Consider the following 7,549-nt stretch of genomic DNA (forward strand, 5'->3'; position numbering starts at 1 on the left):
ATGTTTGTGATTGGATAGTTGAGTGTTCTCCAGAAAATGACTAAAACATCTTTTCTTCTTCCACTAACATTCACTAACATCTTATTATATTAGCTTTATTTTAGTGCCATTTACTTCATACTTTTATTTTCTTGTTGTTTACTTTATGCTTCTATTTTAGCATCTCAAGGCAAGAATCCACCGAGGAAATAAAATCATCAAAGGGGAAAAACCAACTCCACTAGGGGAGGAATATTATCTAACTATCAGCCAAGTGAGAGCCAAGCAAAGGCAATAACCTCAAACATAATGATTACCATTTGAAGCGCCGCGAAAAATACAGAGTCGCCACCGGATTTTATTTATTCCAAAGGAAAGGGAAAATAGCGATAAAACCCCAAATGAGAGAAACGGTCTCGCAACCAAGAGTGGATTCGGAAGTCGGTTATGCAAGGGGAAGGTATTAGCACCCCTCACATCCATGGTACTCCATGGGAACCACTTGCTTGTATCAAATGTGTATGGATGTTTATTTATCTGTAAGATGCTTGCTATAGGGAATGAGATGAGAGAATAAGATGGGAGAGAAAAAAGTTTTAAGTTAGTGTGCTCGCCAAGGATTTGGGCCTTCGTGGCTACGTATCCCCATACGTGTAATAGAGAAGTCAGAGCTTCGTAGTTCGGCTTAAAAATGGCGTATTTGTTTGGTTGTTTTTACTAAACAGTATTGACGTTCGCGTGCTACTATTCACTTGCTTGTATACTCTGTTATGGGAGCGGAAAGTATTTGCTTTTTTGCGGTAAAGTGGATACGCTTGGTTCGCACTCTAGCAGTTAAACACTACTTACTCTCACATGGAGGCTTAAGCTTCATTCACAGTAGAACGGAAGTAACACGTTCTTATTGAAAGGTTTTGAATAGAAAGCCCTAAGCCAAAAGATGATTTGATTGGTTGGGGTTGATTTTATGCATGGAGACAAGCACTAGACCCTTGGCTAAATACAGTCAACGGTCCAATGACTCGGGAGTTGAGAGGACAATATTGTCCTAACCACTCTTTTTCATCCAAAAAGAGATTTGAGTTGTGAAAATAATTTGACAAGTCTAATCATTGGAACTTAGAGGGAGACAAGTCTCTAAACCTTGACTAAGTACAGTCAACAATCACAGTACTTGGGAATCGAGAGAACAATGAAGTCCTAACTATTATTTTTCTTCCTCATAGCACCTAGATCTAACTTGCTTGAATCATTAGATGTTTTAAGGGGGAAAGTCAAGTGTCGGGTCCTCAGGCTAGGTACGACCGACAACCCAATTACTTGAATGTTGTGTGCAAGCAGTAGTACACATCAGACACCAATACAGGGACAGGATCCCCAGACACGAACGCACTGATGATGGAGTGGTTTATGTAGTCGCTGTCATTTGGGAACAGGACGACTCCATAAATCAGTAGAGCTAGAATGACACTGAAAGGAAGCCATTTCCCCTTTTCTCCAAGGCCCATGCCTTATCTTCCAAGAACTTTCTAGCAAACCCCCTAGGTCCCATACCAAGGAAGACAACTTCAATAGGTAGGTGGAGTGCTTCAGCGACTGATCCAGGCAGCAACGATTCATCCAGGCTTGTGAATGGAGGGTGGTCTTTCACATACCAACCTAGGAGCTTCTCATACTCTTTGAGAGTTGGAGCCAATTGGAAGTCTTTGAATGTGAAACATTTGAGCAGTGGGTCATAATACTGGGATAAGGCCACCGGAGCTGAGACTTCTATCGGAGTAGTAAGGAGGTCAAGGATCCACCCATATCTGCAGATGAAATTGTTCTTCTTACAAGGAGTGACCTTGCTGCAGAGAGTTATCAGGGTATCCACTCTAGGAAGCTTGAACTTGAGTGGAAAGGTATTCCTTCTTTCTGAGCCCATCTTGGAATGTTCACTGCATAATCACAAACCTTTAGGGTTCTCCGAGAATAAGGCCCAAGTATGTATGCAAATGCAATATGTTATGAATGCATATGCAACAAGAGGACAGGATCACTGTAGATTCAAGGTGTGTTGGAGGCTAAGTTTCCCTACAAGAAACCCATGTACCCTCACGAGGTGAGTACTAAGACTTCTAAAGATGCTTAGATTCACGGATCATGAGGCGAAAGTGTCGTCGTCGACACAAAAAACTTGTGGGCCAACAACACTTTCGAGATGACCTCCACTAAGTGAAGTTTCCTTCAACCTCAAAAGCCAAGGATTGTCTAAAAGTCCTCAGAGTCATGGACCCTCTTTAGAAGAATGGTTGTCAACGCGAATGTGACTCACGTGCCAGCAAAACTCTAAAAATAATCTACCCCAAGCGGGATCTTAGTATCTCCCCCTCAAGACAACTCCGTCCGACGGGTCAATGATAACATGAAACTATATCACATTTTAGGACTTAATTCAATTAAATTATATCATTATTTGCTTCAATTTATTTCATTTTACTCGATATTACTCGGTATTTCCTTTCTATTTATCTCAGGTAGTTTATTTGAAGCACAAGTAAAAAAGGGAAGAAAAGGAGGTGCAAAAAGAAGTTTTTGGAAACAAATATCAAAAGCCAAAGCCCAGCCCAAAAAAAGCACAGGCGTTGTGCCTGTGACGAGCGTCACAGAGGCTGTGACGAGCGTCACGCTATGCACACTCCTGTGACGAGCGTCACACATGGTGTGACGGACGTCACACCATTCCCCTATACTTTTGCCACCAGGAACGCAACAGACCACGTTGAAGCTACTTTCACGCTTGACCCTTTTACAACGTAATGGCTATATTTACGAAAAACCCTTGGAAGCAGTTGCAATAGGTATCAGTATAAATAGAGCTTTTTGGAGAGCTCTCGGTTCCACACTTTTTTCCAGCTTTCGCTTTTTCGCATTTTTTCTTTTCCAGCAGCTTAAGCATATTTTTTTTTCAGCAATACTTGTACGAGTTTTATATTGTTTTCCCTTGAAATTTCTATTTTCCTTTTTAGCATTTAGTTAATTCTTTTTAGCACAATAGTTTCTACACCGGAAACTATTGTGTACCTTTTACCGGATCTAACCTTACGTTAGAATCTAGTTTTTTATTCCTTCGCTTTTATTTTATTTTCCTGCCTGATTGAAGAATTCAAGAACAGATCCAACCGACCTGTGGTGGAGTGTTCAAGACTGCTATTTAATTTCTCAGGTTCTTTAATTATTGTTTGAATTTATATATGCCCTATTTTACTGTTTATTTATATTATTTGCCTGAGATGAATCTGTTTATGCATGATATTTATTTAAGTCTGTTTAGTATGTCTGGCTAAATTATTTAGGTATCGGTATGTAAAGTAAGCGGAATGAAGGAATCAAAACTAAGTTGGTTTAATTAAGTTTAAAATTAAAATCACTCTTTTTACGGTCTCAATTTACAGGTTTAATAACAAAGTTTTTGTACGAAAGTAAAAGACATAAAGAAGTTAAAATCAATAGAGCGAGAGTTTGAGGTTTTGACTGGACAGTGTAAATTGGACATTAATTCTAGATCAGGGCGAGAGCAATTTTTAGAGTTAATTAAGTTCTAATCTTTTTCAAAAAGTATTTTTAAAGATTGAATGTGAGGGCGAGAGTTAAGCATTTGAATTTAATTATATAACCTAAGTCAACAGAGCGAGAGTTTGAGATAAGGGTGTTTAAACGATTAGTGTTTTCTTAAAAAGAGTTTCTACGAATTCTATTGTTTTCAAAAAGTGGTTTTTGACTTAACTATAAGTGACAGCTACGTTAATATAAAATCATAGTTTATTCAACAGAGCGAGAGTTTGAGATAAAACTTTTAATCAATAGCGTCAACTGAAAAGATTTATTTTAAAACCAAGAAACCAATAAAGAATTGATTCCCTAATTACGACGAACTGCATACCGATATCCGCCTATTAGATATTTATTTTAGATCTTATTTTAGTTTTAGCTTTTCCCCCAAACAATCATAGTATTACCTGCCTTAGCTTTACGAAGTAACCTTAGATAACGGTATATCGATTCATAAGTCCCTGTGGGATCGATATCTTTTAAAACTACGCGATAGAACTGTGCACTTGCAGTTTGTACCCCAAATTCGACTCATAAAGTCGCGATCAAGTTTTTGGCGCCGTTGCCGGGGACTTTTATTTAGTCGATATCGTAACTCTTCTGTTACGCTATAGAGACTAAGGCTTTTCTTTTTCTTTTCTTTCTTTCGTTGATTTGTATGCCACACACTCGCTCACAAGGCGAGCCGTTCTACTTACGAATCAACGATATCGAACTTTATCTCCGAGTCTTACGACGAATTCAGGAATATCGTGCTGCAAACAATCTCCCTCCTGTTGAACTTCCCGATTTCAAAAATATTTTCCCTTCGATACCCGAGATGGCAGAACCAGCTCGTGCTCTTAGAGATTACGCCGCTCCATCGCAAGATGAACCACATTCAAGTATTGCTCCACCCGCAATCGAAGCAAACAACTTTGAACTCAAACCTTCACTGTTGCAGGCAGTGCAACAGAACCAATTCTCTGGAAATCCTATCGAGGATCCTAACCTTCATTTATCCGTATTTGTCCAATACGCTGATACTGTTAAAGCTAATGGTGTCACTCCAGAGGCAATTCGACTTCGTCTTTTTCCTTTCTCATTAAGAGATAGCGCTAGAAGATGGCTTCAATCTCTTCCTTCCAACTCAGTCACCACATGGAACGAGTTGAAGAAAGTTTTTCTTGCTCGATATTTTCCGCCAAGCAAAACAGCTATGTTAAGAGCCCAGATAAATGGATTTAAACAGAAAGATAACGAGTCTCTTTTCGAAGCATGGGAAAGATACAAAGACATGATGAGACTTTGTCCACACCATGGTTTAGAGGACTGGTTAGTAATTCATACCTTCTATAATGGTCTCCTATACAACACGAGGTTAACAATAGACGCCACCGCAGGTGGTGCACTAATGAACAAACCTTATGCTGACGCTTACTAACTTATCGAAAGCATGGCTCAAAACCACTATCAGTGGGGAAGCGAACGAACAATGGTGGAAAAACCTCAAACGAAAACTGGCATGTACGAGATAAGTAACCTTGATCATGTTAATGCAAAAGTGGATGCTCTGGTCCAGAAAATTGAAAGTTTAAATGTATCACCTCCAGCCACTGTAGTTGCCATAACTCAGAATTGCGAAGTCTGTGGAATCTAAGGTCACACTCCTGCAGATTGTCAACTCCTAACAGGAATCCAAGCGGAGCAAGTAAACTATGCTCAAGGAAGCCCCTACTCGCACACCTATAACTCAAATTGGAAGAATCATCCCAATTTTTCATATAAGAGTAATAATGCTTTATACGCACCTGGACAATCTCCAAATCAAGCACCAGCTATACCTCCGGGATATCAGAAGTCGATTCCATCTACACCTAACAATAACGCCCCTAGGAAATCCAACTTGGAAATCATGATGGAAAACTTTATAGCTTCTCAACAGCAGACCAATAAAGATTTCTTAAACCAGAATGTACACACTGGCGAACAAATTAAACAACTAGCAAGTAAAGTAGATGCCCTGGCTACCCACAACAAAATGTTGGAAACGCAAATTTCACAAGTAGCTCAACAACAAGCGCCTACTGCTGCCCCAACTGGTACATTTCCTGGCCAACCCCAACCTAACCCAAGAAGCCACGCTCATGCAATTATACTGAGAAGTGGAACGGAAGTGGAAGGACCGTCTGACCCAAGGATAGAAAACCAAAACTCTAAAAAGTCAACTGAGAAGGAAAGTGAACCTAAGGAAAAGGAAGAGAGTAATAAGGAAACCGTAGAAAAGAAGGAACCTTATGTACCTCCACCACCTTATAAACCACCTATCCCTTACCCTCAAAGGCTTATTAAAACCAAAGATGCGGGCCAATTCAAAAAATTTGTCGACCTACTAAAACAATTAAACGTCACAATTCCGTTTACAGAAGCTATTACGCAGATGCCCTCATATGCCAAGTTTTTAAAAGAAATTCTTTCTAATAAAAGGAAACTTGAAGATAGCAAAACCGTTACACTCACCGCTGAATGTAGCGCTATAATCCAAAATATGCCTCCTAAACTTAAAGACCCAGGTAGTTTCTCTATACCCTGTCACATAGGAAAAATTTTCATTGACAAAGCCTTATGCGATTTAGGAGCCGGTATTAGTGTTATGCCTTTATCCATATGCAAGAGACTTGAAATGGGAGAATTAAGACCAACTAAAATGTCTGTGCAACTAGCAGATCGTTTCGTCAAATATCCTGTAGGAATTCTTGAAAACGTTCCAGTGCGCATAGGTCAATTCTACATTCCAACTGATTTTATAATTATGGATATTAGAGAAGATGAAGTTACACCCATTATACTGGGAAGACCGTTCTTAGCAACTGCCGGTGCAATCATAGACGTAAAACGAGGACGACTCACTTTTGAAGTAGGAGAAGAGAAAATTGAGTTCATTCTTTCCCAATTTTTGAAAGCACCTGCAATAGAAGATACATGTTACTTCATGGATATCATCGATGAATGCATAAAAGAAACGGAGTTAGAAAAAGATAAATCATCTGACTATCTTGTAGAAGACAAACTTAACTAATGTTTAGCAATAACACCGGACCCTACGCAATGCCTTAAGAAACCAACCTTAGACCTGAAAACACTTCCCAAGAATCTGAGATATGAATTCCTAGACTTAGAGCTTGAACGACCAGTGATAGTTAATGCTGACCTAGGAAGACTCGAAACAGAAAAACTCCTGTATATCTTAAGAAAATATCCAACCGCACTAGGTTACAACATCACCGATCTTAAAGGAATAAGTCCCTCTATTTGTATGCACCGCATCATGCTAGAAGAAGATTGTAAAACTTCTAGGGAACACCAGAGGAGACTAAACCCGATCCTGAGTGAGGTAGTGAAGAAGGAAATAACCAAGTTATTAGAGGCAGGTATCATATATCATATATCTGATAGCAAATGGGTTAGTCCTGTACACGTAGTACCAAAGAAAGGAGGTATAACAGTCATTGAAAATGAAAAAGGAGAAACTATAACCAAACGAATCGAATCGGGATGGAGAATGTGCATTGACTATAGGAAACTAAACAAAGCAACCTGAAAAGATCATTTCCCTTTACCATTCATTGACCAGATGTTAGAACGATTAGCAAAACATTCTCATTTCTGCTATCTAGACGGTTACTCAGGTTTCTTTCAAATACCAATTCATCCTGATGACCAAGAAAAGACAACGTTCACGTGCCCTTTTGGTACCTTCGCTTATAGACGAATGCCGTTTGGCTTGTGTAATGCTCCTGCAACTTTCCAAAGGTGCATGATGGCAATATTCGCCGATTTTCTAGAAAACATCATGGAAGTATTTATGGATGACTTTTCCGTATGCGGACAAAGCTTTGAAGAATGTCTTGAAAACCTAGAAAGAGTTCTAGAGCGATGTGTAAAAGTAAACCTAGTACTTAATTGGGAAAAATGCCACTTTATGGTACAAGAAGGAATT

General features: G+C 39.3%; 1 non-coding gene across 1 annotated transcript; it reads right to left on the reverse strand.

Moving 5' to 3' along the window:
• Window positions 1–4,768: 4,768 nt before the first annotated feature.
• LOC127099844 (small nucleolar RNA R71) lies at window positions 4,769–4,875 on the reverse strand. Its single transcript, XR_007794311.1, has one exon. It is a non-coding gene; the product is annotated as a small nucleolar RNA R71 (small nucleolar RNA).
• Window positions 4,876–7,549: the final 2,674 nt, after the last annotated feature.

The sequence above is a fragment of the Lathyrus oleraceus genome, chromosome 6 (assembly GCF_024323335.1).
Source record: "Lathyrus oleraceus cultivar Zhongwan6 chromosome 6, CAAS_Psat_ZW6_1.0, whole genome shotgun sequence".
NCBI classification, from domain to species: Eukaryota; Viridiplantae; Streptophyta; class Magnoliopsida; order Fabales; family Fabaceae; genus Lathyrus; species Lathyrus oleraceus.